Raw genomic sequence first — 19,419 nt, 5'->3', positions numbered from 1 at the left:
CAAGGGTCAGGGTGGACGAGAGGTTGACACCATCCACTAACCCATCTTGCTCTGTCACCAACAGGAGGTCTGGAAGAGGCTCAGTCTCCTCCATTCCATCATCTGTCGCTAAGAGCATGCCCACTTGGGACCTCTCCAAGTGGGGCTTCAGGCGGTTGACATGCAGGACCCTCAAGGGGTTCCTGGGAGACCACAAGTCCACCAAGTAGATAACCAGACTTTTGCGCTCCACAACCTCAAATGGTCTGGCCCACTTATCCTGCAGCATGTAGGGCTCCACTGGGGCCATGACCCACACTTTCTGTCCAGGCTCAAGCTCTACCAGATTGGCATTCTGGTCATACCACCGCTTCATCTCCTCCTGGCTGGCTTCCAGATTCGCCTCAGCGAGTTGCCTGAAATGCCTAGTTTGGTTCCTAAAGGCCAGCATGTAGCTATATACATCCTGGGGAGGATTCCTGGGAGATTGCTCCCAGCCTTCTTTGACCAAACTTAGAGGTCCTCTAACTGGGTGTCCATAGAGAAGCTCAAAGGGGCTGAACCCTAGAGATTTTTTTGGCACCTCATGGTAAGCAAAGAGTAGGCATGGTAAGAGGACGTCCCACTTGCACCTCATGGGTTCCTCAAGACCCATAATCATGCCCTTCAGGGTTCGGTTGAACCTTTCAACCAACCCATTTCCTTGGGGGTGGTAAGCAGTGGTAAACTTGTAGGTTACCCCACACTCCTACCACAGGGACTTCATATACTTGAAAATGAAGTCAGTTTCTCGGTCAGACACTACGTCACGAGGGAATCCCACTCTGGAGAAAATTCCCATCAGTGCTCGTCCCACCACAGGGGCCGTCACTGTCCTCAGAGGTATGGTTTCCGGGTACCGGGTGGCATGGTCCACCAAGGCCAGGATGAGCCTGTTTCCAATGGCTGTCTTGGGGTCCAGTGGCCCCACAATGTCAATACCCACCTGTTCAAAGGGGGTGCTGATCACAGGGAATGGCGGGAGAGGAGCCTTGCTCTTCCTCCCACTCTTTCCACTTGCCTGACAAGTCTGACTCCTCTGCATTTGGGGCAATAAAAGTGGGTGACAAGCCTCTCAAAGGTCTTGTCCTGCCTCAAATGTCCTGCCAATGGCACATCATGAGCCAGCCCCAGTAGGAAGGTTCTGAAGCGCTGGGGTACTACCAGCACACAGGCTGACCCAGGCTCAGCAACCTTAGGCTCAGAATACAGGAGACCATTCTCCCAGTAGACCCAATGTGACCCAGACTGATCACCTGCTGCCTGGTCTGCAGCCTGCTGCCACAGACCCACGAGAGAGGGGCACTTGTTCTGCTCCTCACAGAACTCCTCCCTGGAGGGTCCTCCTCTTGCTGCCAATGAGTCAGCTCAGGCAGGTCCCCCGGTTCAGCTACCTGCTCCCCTGTAGGCTCCAGGGCATCCCCCGTAGCGTCTGCTCCCTCCTGGACCGTGGAAACTTCGGGGGCCGGTTTCCCGCACCCCCTGCCTCCTCTCTCTAAGGGAGGTACCCGGGCCCCCCTCTCAGGCTCCCGGTCCTCCTGAGAACCCCTACTGGCTGCCATTGAACGTGTGGTGACACAAGCCCAGTCAGGCAGACCCAACATTTTCAAATGAGCCCTCCGCTCCACCTTTGCCCAAGGTGAGCTCTCCAGATCGTTCCCTAACAAACAGTCAACAGGCATGGCGGGCCTCACTGCTACCTGAAGAGTACCAGAGACCCCTCCCCCACTCAAAGGGAACCTGAACCACCTTGCAGTGGCTCCCTGTGTTGTCAGCGGCAACAACTGGATAGAATGCATTGGGGACAACCTGCTCTTGAGAAACCAGGTGACACTTGACAGCTGTCACACTGGCTCATGTATCTTTAAGAGCCTCCACCCTATGGCCATTGATGGTCACCCACTGCCTGTATTTCTCAGTGTTATCAGGCAGTTGGGTCCTGGGGACCACTTCACAGTCTCCTAAAGAGACAAGAGACATCTCTGCTGGCCCCCACCCACCTTGTGCACCCATCCCCTCACCCAGGGCTACACTAGCCATCTGTTGGGGGGCTGCACCAGGGGATGCTGTCTTCAAAAACTGGCGGCACCTGAGATCATTTGCTTTATGGCATCAGGTCCCCACATTTGAAGCATTTCAGGGGTCCCCCTTAAACAGGTGGGCCTGTCAGGCCCCTGGCGGTTTCTGTTGGGGAGGCGGGGAACCTTTCCCTTGGTTCCCTTGGGGATTACTTTGGGGCCTTCTCTGGAACTCCCTCTGTTTACCCTTGTCCCCCCCACTCCTGCTGGGGACCCTGCCCACTCTTGGCTGAATCTCCCACGTGACCCTTGTGGCCCACTGGTACTGACCCAGCAGTCCGCCTCTTCAGCAAGATTCCTAGGATTAGTCAGCCTACTATCAATCAGGTGCTGGCATAGCTCTGGAAAACAATTACTTGACAAGTGCTCCCATGCAATCAAATCAAAGAGCCCCTGAAAATCATCAACTTTGCTACCCTTCACCCAACCATCCAAAGCTCTGCAGAAAAAAGTGACATATTCCACCCAGGTACTCTTCTCTATCTTCTTGCAACCCCTGAACCTCTGTCTGTACAATTCAGGAGTTAAACCATACCTGGACATTAATGCATCTTTCATGTGGGGATATGAATTATAGACTTCAGAAGGCAAGCCTAACAGTGTGTTTCGCCCCTCACTAGGGAACCGCCCCCACATCTTTGGGAATATACACTCTAGATTCAACAGGCAATAACAGCGTGCTGCCACCAGAGGGAGCAATCTCTAAGCTCCCGACTTTCAATTCCAACTCCCTCAAACTTTTCTCATGATCCAACTGCATTTTCTTTTCCTCTAGGCCAATTTCCTATTTTCTAATTGCAGTTGCCCACCCAACTTGAGCTTGGCCAGTTTAATCTCATGCCTCCTGCATCTGTCTCTGTCCTCTTGGCAGAAACACTGCTACCTGCAGGGGAAGGTGTCTTCCTCCCTCTGGGGCCCACTGGTCCTTCCAGCTGCACCTCTGCATTTTCTGCATTTTCATCCTCATTTGCATTTCTTGCTTCTACCCAGGCCCTCAGCGCCTTGTAGAACTCCTCCTCCCTGTTGAGCCCAACAGTTGGAACATTACATTTCTTGCAGAAGTACTTCAGCTGCCTTACTTTGTAGCATTCTAGTTTCTCCTCTTCCCACTCAAAATCAAAAGATGCTATGGACGCTGTTTCCTCCATGATGGTTAAACTTGGCAAAAATAGAAAACTACAAAAAGAAATCTACCGAAAGTATGTGGTTTCGTTTTGATCTGCACTCACTAGTAGTGTTCACCAATCACTGTATATGAGTCACAAATGCAAGTCCAGAATCCTCACCGCTGACCACCAATGTTAGATTTGGGGGTCTCTAGTTGGCACAGGTAGGTACTTGCGACAAATAGGGACCCTTGCCTCTAGTCAGGGTAAGGGGGTACACTCCTAAAATAACCCCTGCTCACCCCCCTGGTAGCTTGGCACGAGCAGACAGGCTTATCTCAGAGGCAGTGTGTAAAGCATTTGTGAACACATACAGTAATCCAGTGACAACACTACAGATGGACACCACACAGTTGTATATTAAAAATAAGTATTCTTTATATAGATTTAACACAAGACCACAAACGACAAAAATCCACAATACTGTTACTTTAAAATGGTAGAATTTAGCTTAGTTCTATTTAGATCTTAAATGCTCACTTTGAGTCAATGTACCTTAAGATACGACACGCAGGGCAATGAAAGTGTTGCAGGGAAGGTGATGCGGTACGTCCTTACATGCAAAGGTGGTGATGCATTGAAGATCTGGTGCAAAGAAACAAAGATGGCGTCTTCTTGTTGATGCGACACGCTTCTCCGATGTTGCGAGATGTCTCCACTCGATGCGTCAGCTGCAGCGGCGACACCCTTGTCCAGTGATGCGACGACAGCGGCTTTGGCGGCGACACTCTTCTCCAACGATGCGAGACGCTTCCGCTTGATGCGACAGTTGCAGCGGCGACACCCTTGTTCAGTGATGCGACGACAGTGGCTGTGACGGCGGCATGCCTCTCTGTGGATGCGAGATGCTTCTTGTGATGTGGTGCAACGTGACAGCTCCAGCGGCGACACCCTTGTTCAGTGATGCGACGGCAGCTCCTGCGACACGCTTCTTCGGTGTTGCGAGATGCTTCTCGTGATGCTGTACAATGCGACAACTCCAGCGGCAACACCCTTGCTCAGTGATGTGACGGCAGCGGCTGCGACGGCGACCCGCTTCTTCGGTGTTGCGTGAAACTTCTCGTGATGTGGTGCAATGCGACAGCTACAGCGGTGACACCCTTGTTCAGTGATGTGACGGCAGCGGCTGCGATGGCGACACGCTTCTTCTTTAGTCACGCTTCCAGCTCCTTGCGACACGCAGTCCTTCAGAAGGCCCAAATACAGCTACAGGCACTTCCAAAGAACTCTTGGGGAGCTGGTGGTTGAAGTCTGTTGTCCCTGAGACATCAGCAGGAGGCAAACTCTTTTCCAAGCCCTTGGAGATCCTTCACAAGTTGAATGAAAATGCACACAAAGTCCTTTCTCCTTTTTTTGGCAGTCAGGCAACCACTGCAGGCCAATCCCCCAAGCAGCACTTCAGCTTATGGATAGTCTCTCTTCAGTTTCTTCTGGTTCTACTCCTCAGCAAAGAGATTTCTTCTTGTTCCCAAAGTGATCTAAAGTTCTTGGGTTTGGGTCCCAATATTTATACCCAGTTTCTCTTTGTTATCTGAAGGCAGAGAGGTCTTTGCCTAGTCCAAACCAGTTCTGGTCGGTCCTACATGACTTCTTTCAGGGTGCAGGGCAGAGACATCAGACGCACCACAGGACGTGGAGCCAGCATTGTGGAGGGAAGGCACAGCCCTATTCAGGTCCCAGGTGCAACTCCTCCCTCCCATCTAGATGCAGATCTCTCTATTCGCCACTTGGCTGCCTCACCCTGTCTCCTGGAATCCCCCAGTCCTGTCACTCAAACTCCAGACAAGGAATACACAAACTAGCAGAGGCAGGTTTGGATGGTTAGACAAGAAAATACCTACTTTCTAACAGTGTTTTTTTCAAACACAGAATATTAAAACCAACTTCACTAAAAGATGTATTTTATCCTTCTGAGTTCAGGCATACTAAATTTGAATTTCTACCATGTTCCATGCGTCAGGTAGGATTATAAGATGTAATAATCAAACTGCCCATTCTGGCCTATGGAGAACAGGTAGCCTTGCAATAGTGAAAAACGAAAATGGCTGTAATTCACTATTAAGACATGCCACACACATCAGGGCTTGTTCTACCTTATACTTACAATGCACCTTGCCCTTGGGCCTACCATAGGGGTGTCTAATATGAAGAAAAGGAAAGGTTTAGGGACTGGCAAGTGGGTGCACTTGCCCAGTCAGCATGACATTACCAGACTGCACGCAGGCTCTGCAATGGCAGGCCTTAGACACACTTTTACAGGCTGCTTCTATGGGTGGCACAACCAGTGCTGCAAGCCCACCAGCAGTGTTTGGATTACCAACCCTGGTGCCCCTTACTAGGGTCTGACAGGTAAACCGAACCAACCAATCATGGAATCACTAATTCATACATTAATTTAACAATAGGGAGCACTTGCACTGTGGCACTGGACAGCAGTGGCACAGTGCCCAGAGCATCTAACACCAGCAAAAACACATGAGGCAACAGCAAAAATGGAACGGAGACCCACGCCAAGGTGCCAGGTCTAACAATCCTTATTTAAAAACACAAGCATTTCTGCAATATGAACATGAATGTCCTATGCCTATTGAGATTCTCCCTCTTGATCAGTATGAATTTATCATTTATACTGACGGATCAGCACAACCCACTACGGAAAGTAAGCAAGCTTACAGTGCAGCGTGCGCACTCATTAAAGGTCGCATGCGCGATGGTAAATTCCGACCAATGGTCACTAAAACACAATCTCTAGGAGATTGTACAGCTCAGCGAGCTGAACTACAAGCATTCAAATTGGCACTTGAAAATACGGATCGTGAATTCCCCACACTTATAGTGTGCGATTCTTTTTACTGTGTTCAATCATATAATGAATATTTACAGAATTGGCTTCAAAATGGTTTCAAAGATGCAAAAGGTGGCACAATCAAGCATAAAATGCTTTGGGAGAAGTAGTTCAGTTGTGAGATGGACTACAAAACACTCATGTGATACACACGCTGAGTCATCAACGTGATGGCGTTCACGTTGCAGGGAATTCGTTGGCTGACAAGCCGCGAAGGGGGCTGTGCAAACGGCTTCCATAGCTGCGATCACTCGTTCAAAAACGGCAATAGACAGTGAGATATTATTGGCTGTCAATGCTTCAAGCAAAAGCAGTGGTGCAGTTTTACCAAAAACATTTCCACTCAAATACTCGTATATAATTGATGCGAACAACGTTCCGTTTGCTCGAATCCATGGAGTGGGGAAAAGGGTAATTCCAAACATGGAACGTAGATTAGGACTAATCCTAGCAGCACATGCCTCTGCAGGTGTTTCTGCCACAGTATCATTATTAAAACAGAGATTTTGGTGGCCCGGCATTAGGAAGCAGACCAAAAACTATGTTTTGGAATGTGAAATATGCCAACAGATGAAAGTCTCTACAGTGAAACGTCCTGCGCAGACACCCCTGTTAATTTCAGAAAAACCATTAGCTTGTGTTTACCTGGAACACTGTGGTCCCTTGCAAAGGGATGGAAACTATAAATATATCATGGTCGCAGTGGATTCGTGTTCAAGGTTCCTATGGATGTGGCCTCAGTGCTCGGCTGACGCTCGAGTCTTTATCGGCACATACGCAATTGGCACACTACATTCTGACCGGGGCCCTACATTTAGCTCTCGAGCTTACAAAGAAGCCATGGCCAGTTTGGGCGTTGCATTGCGGTACTCCTCTCCATTTCATCCTGAGGGAAATTCTGTTGAGGAAAGGAAAAACCGGGACATAAAGCAGTCTATAACAGCTATGGTATTAGGTTCGGGTGATGGGCGGGTCAAACATCTTTATGGGGTCCAAAGCTCATTAAACAATTTGCCAAGAAGTTCTCTCGGGAAGTCACTCCATATGAGGTCCTGTTTGGGACAAGAATGTGGGTTCCAGATCTCGAATGTAAAGGCACAATGGTGAAAAATAAACCATTTGATATCAAAGATCGTTTGGCTGTTTTACAGGACTTAAATGAACTAAGATCGAAACAAAACAACGTGTTCCTGAAGCTAACCACCACTGGGAAAATTCCAGCCGTCCCAGCAAGGCCTGTCTGGATACGAAAGCTTGGGGATCTAGTCAGAGAGAAGATCGCGGACAAGATGGAATTTGGGCCTTTTTACAGACAACCAGTACCTGTCCTAGCCATCCACGGAACAAGAACAGTACTTCTGCCGCCCCTTGCTGGAAAAAAGGAGAAAGATTTGTGTCAATCGACCTCATCAAACCACACTATGTGGCCAATGCTAAGCAGTAGGCCTTGTAGACTCTGACCAAGTAGCAGACACACTCCTCAAGCTACCATTCAAGAGGTTCAAACTGAAAGACTCATCATCATCGAGGAGTCAGCAGTAAGAAATAAAGGACTAAGCAACAATGCTATGGAAATCATTCCTCTTGAAATCCAAATAACAGTTCATCCTGATACACCTGTCTACACCAGCGTAACATGTGATCAACTGGTGCAAGCGATTTCAACTAATCCTGATGCAATTTCAACCATTGACAGAACTGCCTCTGGCTATTTCATTAACTTTAATACGTTTTCTGAGGATCCAAGTGAACCCGGAAACAACGCCAGCCAAAAGAACTTCCAAAAAACAAGCACAAGACATTTTTCATCTCCTAGAAAAGACTTATCTGGTTTCACCATGGATTGAACTATGGATTATTTCTGGAATACTTTTCTTTCTGCTTTGGCTAGCTTTAGTAATGACTATGAGCATGCTGATAAATGGAAGATATATTCACTTGGACACAGAAAGCAAACATGTGAACTTACTTTTGAAACCACACAAATCATCCCATCGTGAAGCAAGAGACTTGTCAGCAGTGAACATCACAGCCGTTCCTATACAAGATGGTATAGTTTGGGACAAAACGGACTATGATATATTCGGCCCGTCTGAACTTTTGAAGATTCCACACTTATTTAAGATTTCATTAAGTGACTTTATTACCTCCAGTACCTATTCTGATGATTGGGACTTTGAGACTGTTAATAACATGATGTCTGATCTAGAAAGGTCTGCTGCATTCTCTAACCATGTGTACTTAGAGGGTTCAAAAGACTATGAACAGCTTTATTGTTACAACCACTATGGTCATCATTTCTTGCATAAATCTGTAACACCTAGAAATGTATTTATGTATAACCAATGGCAACATTGTCCTACACGACCAAGGGATAGCTCAAAAACGTTTGCAATGAAGTTTCCATATTTTTCAGGGTACAATACATCCAATCCTGAAACGTTTTACTTTAAGAAAGTGAACAAAACAGAAGCGAAACATTTGTTAACCAAAACAAAACAGATTCATTCTTCAGCCGTTATTGCCCAACTGTCTAGACAGGGTTTGAAAGACACAATTGACACAAAATCTGTCTGGGGTTCAAAAGATTGGCAAGTGCAAGGGATAGAAGCTTTGTTTAGAGCCTGCATCATCCCACAGCAAATAATGTTTTTGAATGAAATTGTCCAATAAACGTCTTGCCTTGGGTTAGCCAAGATCAAAGACATGAACACACCGTCCATACCTACACCTGCTAATAATAGCACTACACAGGGGGAGGTCGACTTACATACTATTGCACAAAACAACAGATCAGATCCTGAAAGGGAAAAATGGTTGCTTTGGCCCACAAAGCAAAACCAAAGGAAATGATGGACGGAGTGTTGAACATTGCAAGCACTCACCCCCAGTCAACTGATCTGGGTTTAATCCACCACGTTCTTTAGCCCACTCTGCCACCCCAGTTCAGACATGCCCATATGCAAATCAGTCTGACCCTGTGCCTCATGGGAACAGTCCAGCCCGAACTGCCAAACCATGTCTTCCCTGGACCGGAAACAAGCTTCCTAGGACCGGTTTCTGACATTTCAGCCGTCTTCAGCCAGGCTTGCTTGAATCCAGTGGCAAAGTGAGCAAGGGAATCACGTCTGAGCATACCCTGCCAACTTATGGCGAACAAAGCAAAACCAAAGGAAATGATGGACGGAGTGTTGAACATTGCAAGCACTCACCCCCAGTCAACTGATCTTGGTTTAATCCACCACCATTATTTAGCCCACTCTGCCACCCCAGTTCAGACATGGCCATATGCAAATCAGTCTGACCCTGTGCCTCATGGGAACAGTCCAGCCCGAACTGCCAAACCATGTCTTCCCTGGACCGGAAACAAGCGTCCTAGGACCGGTTACTGGCATTTCAGCCGTCTTCAGCCAGGCTTGCTTGAATCCAGTGGCAAAGTGAGCAAGGGAATCACGTCTGAGCATACCCTGCCAACTTATGGCGAACAAAGCAAAACCAAAGGAAATGATGGACGGAGTGTTGAACATTTCAAGCACTCACCCCCAGTCAACTGATCTGGGTTTAATCCACCACCGTTCTTTAGCCCACTCTGCCACCCCAGTTCAGACATGGCCATATGCAAATCGGTCTGACCCTGTGCCTCATGGGAACAGTCCAGCCCAAACTGCCAAACCATGTCTTCCCTGGATTGGAAACAAGCTTCCTAGGACCGGTTTCTGGCATGCCAGCCGTCTTCAGCCAGGCTTGCTTGAATCCAGTGGCAAAGTGAGCAAGGGACTCACGTCTGAGCATACCCTGCCAACTTATGGCGAACAAAGCAAAACCAAAGGAAATGATGGACGGAGTGTTGAACATTGCAAGCACTCACCCCCAGTCAACTGATCTGGGTTTAATCTAGGGGTGGGCGGAATTTGCGTAATCGCGTTACGCAAATCTCCGCGAAATGGTAAAAAATCTCCGCGAACACGCAGAAATTCCGCGAACATGCGGAATTGCTTGTTCGCGATACTTTTTTCCTGTTCGCGATCGCTATTTGCGTGCTCGGGGTGAAATATCTCGCGAACACGCATATTGAGAACGCGAACAAGCAAATAATTTCGCGAAGTCGCGGAACGCAGATTTTTGGGCAATTTCGCGTTCTCCGCGGAACGCGAAATTACCCAAATTCCGCAAATTCCGCGAACGGAACGGAATTTACCGCCCAGGCCTAGTTTAATCCACCACCGTTCTTTAGCCCACTCTGCCACCCCAGTTCAGACATGGCCATATGCAAATCAGTCTGACCCTGTGCCTCATGGGAACAGTCCAGCCCGAACTGCCAAACCATGTCTTCCCTGGACCGGAAACAAGCTTCCTAGGACCGGTTTCTGGCATTTCAGCCGTCTTCAGCCAGGCATGCTTGAATCCAGTGGCAAAGTGAGCAAGGGACTCACGTCTGAGCATACCCTGCCAACTTATGGCGAACAAAGCAAAACCAAAGGAAATGATGGACGGAGTGTTGGCCCACAGACACAAACATCTGTCAAGAAAGATTCCTGAACAGAATACAGGGTTTTAATATCAATAGGCCAGACCCACGTAATTTTCAAAGACAGCATCCAGGGGTAGTAACAACATACAGTGTAGGAAAATAATGCCTTGATTGGCTACAGAAATCTACACTAGAGGATGTGAAACAACACTTACCTTTACTTAAAGAATGCGCAGACCTTAGGGATTTCTTGCTAGGTCCAAGAAACCCGCGTCAAAAACGTTTCATATATGCTGGCATCTATGCTGCTTATAATGAAATATGGAAGGTTACCCAAGCAGACGCCGCAGAAAGAATACGAGAAATTGATCGTATTAATTTAGAGAAATCTCTGGCTGTGGTCGACAATGGGTTAACGACTCTGTCATCCAGGATATATTCACTGGGCAACATTGAATCCTCTGCTATAGACATTATGGAACAAGATTTGGTCCTGCTGCGACAAGGCCAGTCTCAATTACGTTCTATTCTGTTATTAGGCTGGACGCTACAAAACTTGCATGCAGGCTATGTGCCTTGGCATTTCATCAGCACATCGTCTCTGTTTTCAGAATACAATCTCACTGATAAACAGATCGAACTGGCACAAAGGGGAGCAAAGTATACAGTGCTGAGCATTGAAAAACTTGAAAAATTGCCATTTACAGTAGCAGAAAAACCAGCTACAGAATGGATCATTCATGGCAAAATAACTCTGCCTGTTATAACTTTCCATTTTCAGTATCGCCTCAAACAAATGCAAGCAGGCAAATATTTAAGGTTGGGTCAAGACATCCTGGGATTTACGTTACACAGATGTTGGAGTGGGGGGCATGAAGTGTTTCTTAGCAGTACACACTGTGAAAATGCACTGAGAGGTTCACTCATATGTCGGGATATTAGTTTACACGGGGCCTGTAGCGGTTCTACTGCAAATCTATCCTGCCACCTGCAAGGTTCACCAGCCGCTGTGACTAATCCAACGTTTGGCCAACTTTCAAATGGGAGTTACCTCATGTTGAATAATCAGAGCTGTTGTGGCATGTTGCCAGGCATCCCATAGCTGGTAACGGTTGGCTCCTGGGTCACTTGTTGTATGCAAGTTTTGTTCCCCCAAATAGACACAGTCAGGGAGTTGCCTTTATGGCCTTCACTGAACATCTCTTCTATACGAATTGATACTTTAAGCAGAATGAAAGCCATTCTTTTACAACAAACCGTGCCTTTGACCTCGGCCAAAGAAACCTATGATCTACAAATTGCAAGGACTTCGGCTGAGATACAGGCTCTGTTACGTACAAACTACCACACACATGTCACAGAAATGTTGGGACGTATCTTAAACATGTCTGATACGAGCGATATTGTGCATGTATTTAAGACCATATGTTCAGGACTGTTAATACCTTTTCAAGCAGTCCTCTGAATCATTCCAAACTTCGTGCACTCGGTGTTTGGTGGTCTGCCGCTAATTCTAGCCCTCGTTGCAGGAATCCTGTTTTTATTCCTACTACTACGCTATGGCAAGCCAATCCACAAGTGTCACTCCCAGCACCTTGGAGAAAGCTCTCCTGGAAAGGAAGTGTTGTGAGCGCATTGTACAACTTTTGGGCTTACCTCGTCTATGAGAATTAAATACCACATGGTTTCTGTCATTCAGACCAATCTGGCAAGATTGCATCTTACCTGTTCTACGCTGCCTGCTTTGCGGTGAAGAATGCGTGCTAGACATCTGTCTAACACTCCCATCAGTCATGCCAACGGATATCGATACTCTGCAGGACCCGATTACGGCCCATGCTCTGTGTTGTCCCCAGCGGCTACCAATCCTGATGACGGCATTCGTTGAGATCTCACAGACACAACATGCTACTGCTGAGGTACGAGATGGATCAACAGGCTCACAGGTAACATCAGAAACGAACATTGCTACTGGCAATGCTTCACATCTAGGTGCAGTTAATCTTCTAAACGAGGTATTCCAACTATCACCAACATGGGTAGACAATCTTTTATCTACAGGAATAGAGGATTTCATGTTTTCAGTGTACCGGGAAAGCTGCGAATTTGGCCTTCATTTTTCATAACAAAGACAAAACCTTGGAACTTTTTTCATTCATTTTTTTCTCTAAAATTGATTTTTTCTTTTTATGGCGAAGTAATATGCTTAAAGTAGAACTATTCATAGAGAACAGACTTATTTGAACACTTCCAGGGACACATTATCACCTTTATTCACAACAATTTCTTTTATGTACCATGATATAAAATGGCTTTGACCTTTTCTTCTGTAATCATGAGCCTTTTCATCATATGTGTATATATTTCTGTTCATTCACTTAGCATTCACTGTAAACAGATGCTTAGAATGGAATTTTGCTTTAATGTGTACAGCACCTTTGTATTTCATGTCTAGCAAACGTCTTTACCATAAAACATATTTTAGTATGCTTTTACAAATGTTTTTAGCAACATGGGGTACTCAGTTTTAAATGTTTAGCATTTCATGTTTAGCATTTAGTATTATCGTTCATTCGAAAGTGGAGTGGGTGTTGTGTTTTGATTTAGATGTCAGTATATAGGTTTTCCTAAATCATGTCCTTATATAGGCACAATTTGCATTGCCCTTATTTATGCATAGAATCCCAGTCCTTATTTAGGTATTAGCCATGCTATCCAAATACAGGCATGGTCACCTACATCTGTCCATCCCCACGTCACAACGACTTATTAGAAACCAGAACCTTAAGCCATTGGGACTTTTCCTAGCTAGGATTATTGATTTCTCCAAGAACTCATCTATTATGCATGAACTACTATTCCTCAGGGGTTCATTCATGACGTCTTCCTCTGCCCGACTTTACGTCAATGCTAACATTCCTAAGCACCTTCCAGGTATAAATATACCTTCCCTTACCATGGCAAACCATGGCTCGGCTGTACAGCTCGATACGGCTCGCCACGGCAAGTTCGGAAGAATTCGAGTCCCCACCTGACGCACTGACCAGACGCTGTCATCCCTGCTCGCAGAGAATCCAGCTTCCAGTGTTCTGACTCCCTTCGCGGGGTGTTAGAGTTTGAGACCCGGAAAGAGATTCTCACCTCTCTCATTCTAAGGTATGGAGCTGACTAGAACCTAGAGGGACTCTTGGCATATGCAAAACTATAGCTTACCATACTATAGAATATGGCACCTACTTCTTACCTCGTACTACTTAGGTTAGGTACACTGGGGCAGAACTATTTAGAAATATCAAACGAGTATCCACTTTTTAGCCTATGTTATTTATGTATGTGTATATGAATATATGTCATAGCTAGAAGACAATGCTGTTGCAGTATTATTTCTTCTGACTACTTACGCTGTACGTATTATATCTCGCATACTGTCTTGCGATTGTAACAGCTCATATCTTTTACACGAGGAACAAGACTGTTCAATAAATCCTTTTATTGAAACGACCGTCTATCTATTTCTGTGTAACTCTGAAGAAACTAAGCATGCATGATTGACTGAGTGAAACTGTTATCTGTTGTTTCCACGATTCTGAGACATGTTGCGATTCTAAGGGAAACAAAGTTGTCATGTTTATGCGGTTGCCAGTAACTACTCCCTTCTTGTTTATTCAAGGAGTTTCTAGTGGCGTCTGAGTTAGCTGGCACACAAAGTAATTAAGTTTAATGTACTCGATAGAAGCATACTGACCTCAGTCCTATGCCACAACTATAGTGTATATTATTCCAATGCGCAGAGCCTATAAGGGAACTACACTACAGCTCCACTAGGAAAATGGGAGAATGTGTTCATCCCTGCACACATGGCAGGTACATCAAGATGCCTGCCACGCAGTGCAGGGATCAACAGCTTTCCGACAGGCTTTCCATGCCGTGAAGCCCCGCAATGCAAGTCTGTGGGAAAGCTAGAATCGTGATCCCAACTGTGCAAACTCCATCCATTGGGATTACTGACTGGCCACCAACTGGCCGACGAGCCACTTGAGCCAGTCTGTACCCCGCCGGAATGACTAGCTGGTTTCAATTCCGACCGCCTATAGTGTAATTAGGCGGCCGGAAGTGAAACTGACAATCTCAGTCAGAAAGCCTCCTACCCTGAGTGTGACCCTGTAGCCAGCACTCAAGAGTGGCTCTAAAACTTCATTTGCTTTTTCATAATGTGCAACCTTAACCAAAGGCTGGCTATTATGTTGCTGCTGGGAGCTCATTGTACAGTCATATTTTCAAATGTATGAATGCATACAGTTTGGGTGGGCATACAAATCTGCTGCAAATACATTCATCTCACTGTTTAGATCAGTTACTTGGCTAAAAATTTCATCTTGGAAGAAACTAACTGCAGATAAAAACATGTATGCCCTTTCAGACTCACATACTCTGGGGCAGATTTACAAGCCCCTTGCGCCACTTTTGCGTCACTTTTCCCATGTTCAAAGTGACGCATAAGGGGCTTGTAAATCTGCCCCTCTGTACTTTGTTCTTTTGTCAGTCCCTTTGGCCCTTGTTCTGGCTAAACCACTGATTACAAATTGAATATCCTCTGCTTTCTAATCAGTTGTTGGAGGTGGATGAGAGGTAGCCATCGATCTTATAAGTGGATGGGCATTGGGTTTGTTTGTCGTCACTTTCTCAGAAGTCTGAGATTCTTGTTGTCATTCACTGGTTTCTGCTATTTTTTGATGAATCGTTTCCAGGCTTTTTTTCCATTGTATACGACTCCTACCACTTGTGGTTACAATGAAAAAATATTTGATCCTCTTCACACATCAGTTTCAATCTTTTGTGAATTTTGTCTTTTCATATTTCTGCAGCATCTTGAATTCGTCTCTCTCCATCCGCGGTTCATGTTACCTTTTCTTTCGGAATTAGTTTGGCATATGACATATTTTCTTTGTTGAAGGAGTCCTCAGACTTTGTAGTCAGCAACACTATGGGCCAGATGTACGACCCACCAACTTGCGAGTCGCAAATTGCGTCGCATTTGCGACTTGCAATTTGTGACTCACAGATTGGGATGTACAACAGTGTTTCAGACACTGTTTGCGATTCCTAATAGGTTTTGCAAATTGCATGCAGCATTGATATTAATGAGGCATGCGCAATTTGTGACCCCCATTAGGAATGGCTAGCACTCAAAGGGATGGTGGCCTGCTGGGGTCAACAGACCACCATGTCTGTGAATGCATGTAAATAAAGCAGTTTTTATTTTTTAAATGCATCCCTTTTTCCTTAAAGGAAAACGGGATGCATTTAAAAAAAAGAAAGATGTAACTTTTCAGTTTCATGTTTTAAGGGAAGGCAGTGGCTATTAGAAAGGGACCCTCTTGGCACATCCCTTTCTAATAGCGAGTCGCAAACATAATTTTGCGAATCGTTAAAATTTACATGACCAAGCCCTAAATTACCATCGAAAAAGAGCTGATTGTCCGTTTGCAACCGCAATTTAGGGTTGTACATCAGGCCCCTAGTCAGGAGGTAAAGATCCTCTGCTACCACCTGCTTCACTCATGTTTATGAAGTTGAATCAAGGAAAAACCTGAAACAAAAACAGTAAAATAAATTACCAAAATAATGGCTAAAATACATCATTATAGAGCCGCCATGTGGGAAAATGGCAGAAGGGTTGCTCTGAGGAATTATTTTCAGTCTCTTGAAGACTGCTTGACCCCAAAAATCCATGTTTTGATACCAAAATGAAGTATTTAGGTCTCATGGTTCCTAAAATATTACATCATTACCGCACACATCCAACACTGGACACAATTTTCATTAGAAAGGTATATCGAGGGGCCAGGATCATAAACGTCTTCATGAATTAAAATGGTATCTAGCAAGGGGGGACATAACAAAATCCCTCATTTATGTCAAGGGCTACTCAAGCAGCAGATCTCGCTTCACATTTCACTTTCTATGCTGCTACTTTAACTCACATGACACTGTGAGGTTACACTCTCTTCCCTGAAGACAGGAAATGCAAATGTGAGTGGAGTTAAAGGTAACATGCAAGAAGCACATTTTCCCCAATTCTGATGAGAGCATAGGTGCTATTTTTGTGCATGTCTTGCACCTGGTTTATCTTGTATACTTTGTGCGAGCATACACCTGTGGAGTGATCAATTGCACAACTGCAATAAGGGCCTCATTGTAACTGGCCTCTCAACCATGAATCCAGATTTGAGGGTCAGTTATAACAAGGACTTTACGGTTGTGTGTGGTGAGACTTGAACAGCAGTGAAAGAAAGTTGCTTGCTTCCTGTGTGCTACCTATGTAGTAAGGCATGAACAGTCTCATACAGTCCACACTGCAAATTTTGTATGAGGGAGACTTAACCAGCTTCTGCCCATACAGTAAATGTTTAGTTAAGAAGGCTTGCAATGTTGTTTGGCTTTCTGTGATGTAGCTGTTTTGTGACAGAGATTTAGGGGCATATCAACAACAACCGGCGATAATTATCTCTAAGCGCACTTAGCGCTAGGATAATTATCGCCGGCTAGCGTGAATTTTTATCGCTGAGATAGCGTGCTATTAGCAACGCTTATCTCAATAGCGATAAAAATCCTCACGCTAACAGGCTAACATGAGATTATCGCTGGAAATCCAGCGATAATCTCACGTTACCTTGTTGATAGGGACAGGCAAACTTAGCCATGATATCCTCCTTCCATAGGATATCATGGCTAAGTCAGAAAGATACCAGACGTAAAAAAGCAGCGTTAACCGCGGTTAGCGCTGGTTTTTTTGTCTCTAACAGGGTTAGCGACATTCTTGATAATAGGAGAAATGTCGCTTAGCGATATTTCTCCTATTATTTTACTCTGGAACGCCCCCTTTGCATCTCATTAGAGATGCAAGGGGAAGCGTAGCGTAAAAGGGTGCTAACATGCAAATTTGCATGTTAGCACCCTGTTGTTGATAGTGCGCTAGTTTTATCTCTCCTTTTTTGGCTTTTAAAGCCAAAAAAGCAGAGATAAAGCCCTTGTTGATATGCCCCTTACTCAGCTACTGCTCATGAATGTTGTTTTCTGTCAGGTTTTCAAAGCTCTTGCTCATATTAAAGCTACTTTGTAGGGGGAGAAATATACAAGTGTTTAATGTACTGTCCTTAAAGTGACAGTTCCTGTCCTATGCCTGTTTAGGTGTGACATGACCATTTGGTTTTACTAATATATACATATAATATACTTACTTACAGGGGCTTTCAGCTACCTCTTTTAATCAATTGGTGGTTTGTTGTGGCCTTTACATTTTTCCTTACAACCACTACAGCATACAGCATGGCGCAATGGGTCAGCCCACTTAAGCCACAGGTTTACTTCACTTTGAGGGACTGCATTCTGTTCTTTCACAAAGAACACATCCACACACAAGGTAGTTCCTTTAAGTGGCAGTGTTTTTGTTATTGCGTTAGTATTCTCTTAGTTTGTAGAGCCTGATGTGAAAGCAGGATGCTTTCTACCAGCTGTGAGTAGGGACACATTCCTTTTTTATCAGCACCTGTGTCCTGCTAATGTTGTTGTAGATTCCTTTTGAAGTGGCCTTTGTTATCCGACAGCTGCTATTTCTCAGCATACCTACTTTCATACTTTTGTTCTTGCCTTCTTTCTCTCTTGTCTTCTTTATTCTTTCTTACCTTCCTTTAGCTTTTTTCTTTTGATTTCTTTCTCTCCTTCTGTCTCTTTTTTCTTTCTTCCTTTCTATCTTTCTTTCTTGTTTTTTAGATCTGGGATCCTTTGTGTGGTTTTGCCCCTAACCTTTTGCCTTCAAACCTCCTGTTTTTGTTGTCTTCATTTTTGTTGGCTTTAGGACTCTACACACTTTACCACTACTAACCAGTGCTAAGGTGCTTGTGTTCTGCACTTGAATCATGGTAAGATTGGCTTATACCCAATTGGCATATTTAAGGTACTTGTAAGACCCTAGTAAAATGGCACTACCTGTGCCCAGGGCTTGTAAATTAAATGCTACTAATTGACCTGCAGCACTGATTGTACCACCCACTTAACTAGCACTTTAATCATGTCTCGGGCCTGCGTGTAAAGTTTTCAAACTGCCATTTCGACCTGGCAAAGTAAACCTTTGCCAGGCCCAAACCTTCCTTCTTAATACACATCAGTCACCATCAGGTAGGCCCTGGAAAGCCAAAAGGGACGGATGAAGTGTATTTAAAAAGCTGGACATGAACTGAGGTTTACATCTCCTGGTAGTGAAAAACTCTTAAATTTGTTTTTCACTACTGCACGGCATACCTCTCCCATAGGATAACATTGGAGTTACCTTAATACAATCTATAAGTGTAATATCCACATGGGGCCATGTAAACAGTACATGTTTGGCGTCTCTGGAACTGTAATGAAAAAGCCCAGCTCATGGTGAAGTCGGATTTTCAATTGCAATTTTGAAAATGCCATGTTTTAGAAAGTTGGCATTTTCTTGCCTTTGCCATTTGGTACCTGTAATCTATCCCTTCAGAACTGCCATTGCGAGACACATCCTCGGCGCAGGCCCATGCCCTTGTATCTCTCATCAACAGCAGCCTCGATGACGATGCCGGACTCCACATCGGAGCCTCGTAGGTCTTTGGAACTGATACATCACCCCAACCACGCACCACATCCTCGACACCAGCAGTGCTTTGGCTGCACGATGCATCATCAACACGGATCCTTGCAATGCTCCACAAACCATGATTTAAGGTACTCTGTTCGGCGGGCCTAACTCGCCTACGCTCCATCACAGTTGGCCTGACCCTGTGACTTTGTCCCTGTCCGGTGCGACTAGATATCCAC

This window comes from Triturus cristatus, chromosome 9 (assembly GCF_964204655.1).
Source record: "Triturus cristatus chromosome 9, aTriCri1.1, whole genome shotgun sequence".
NCBI lineage: Eukaryota > Metazoa > Chordata > Amphibia > Caudata > Salamandridae > Triturus > Triturus cristatus.
The sequence above is the reverse complement of the archived record's forward strand: the minus strand, read 5'-3'. Positions refer to the sequence as shown.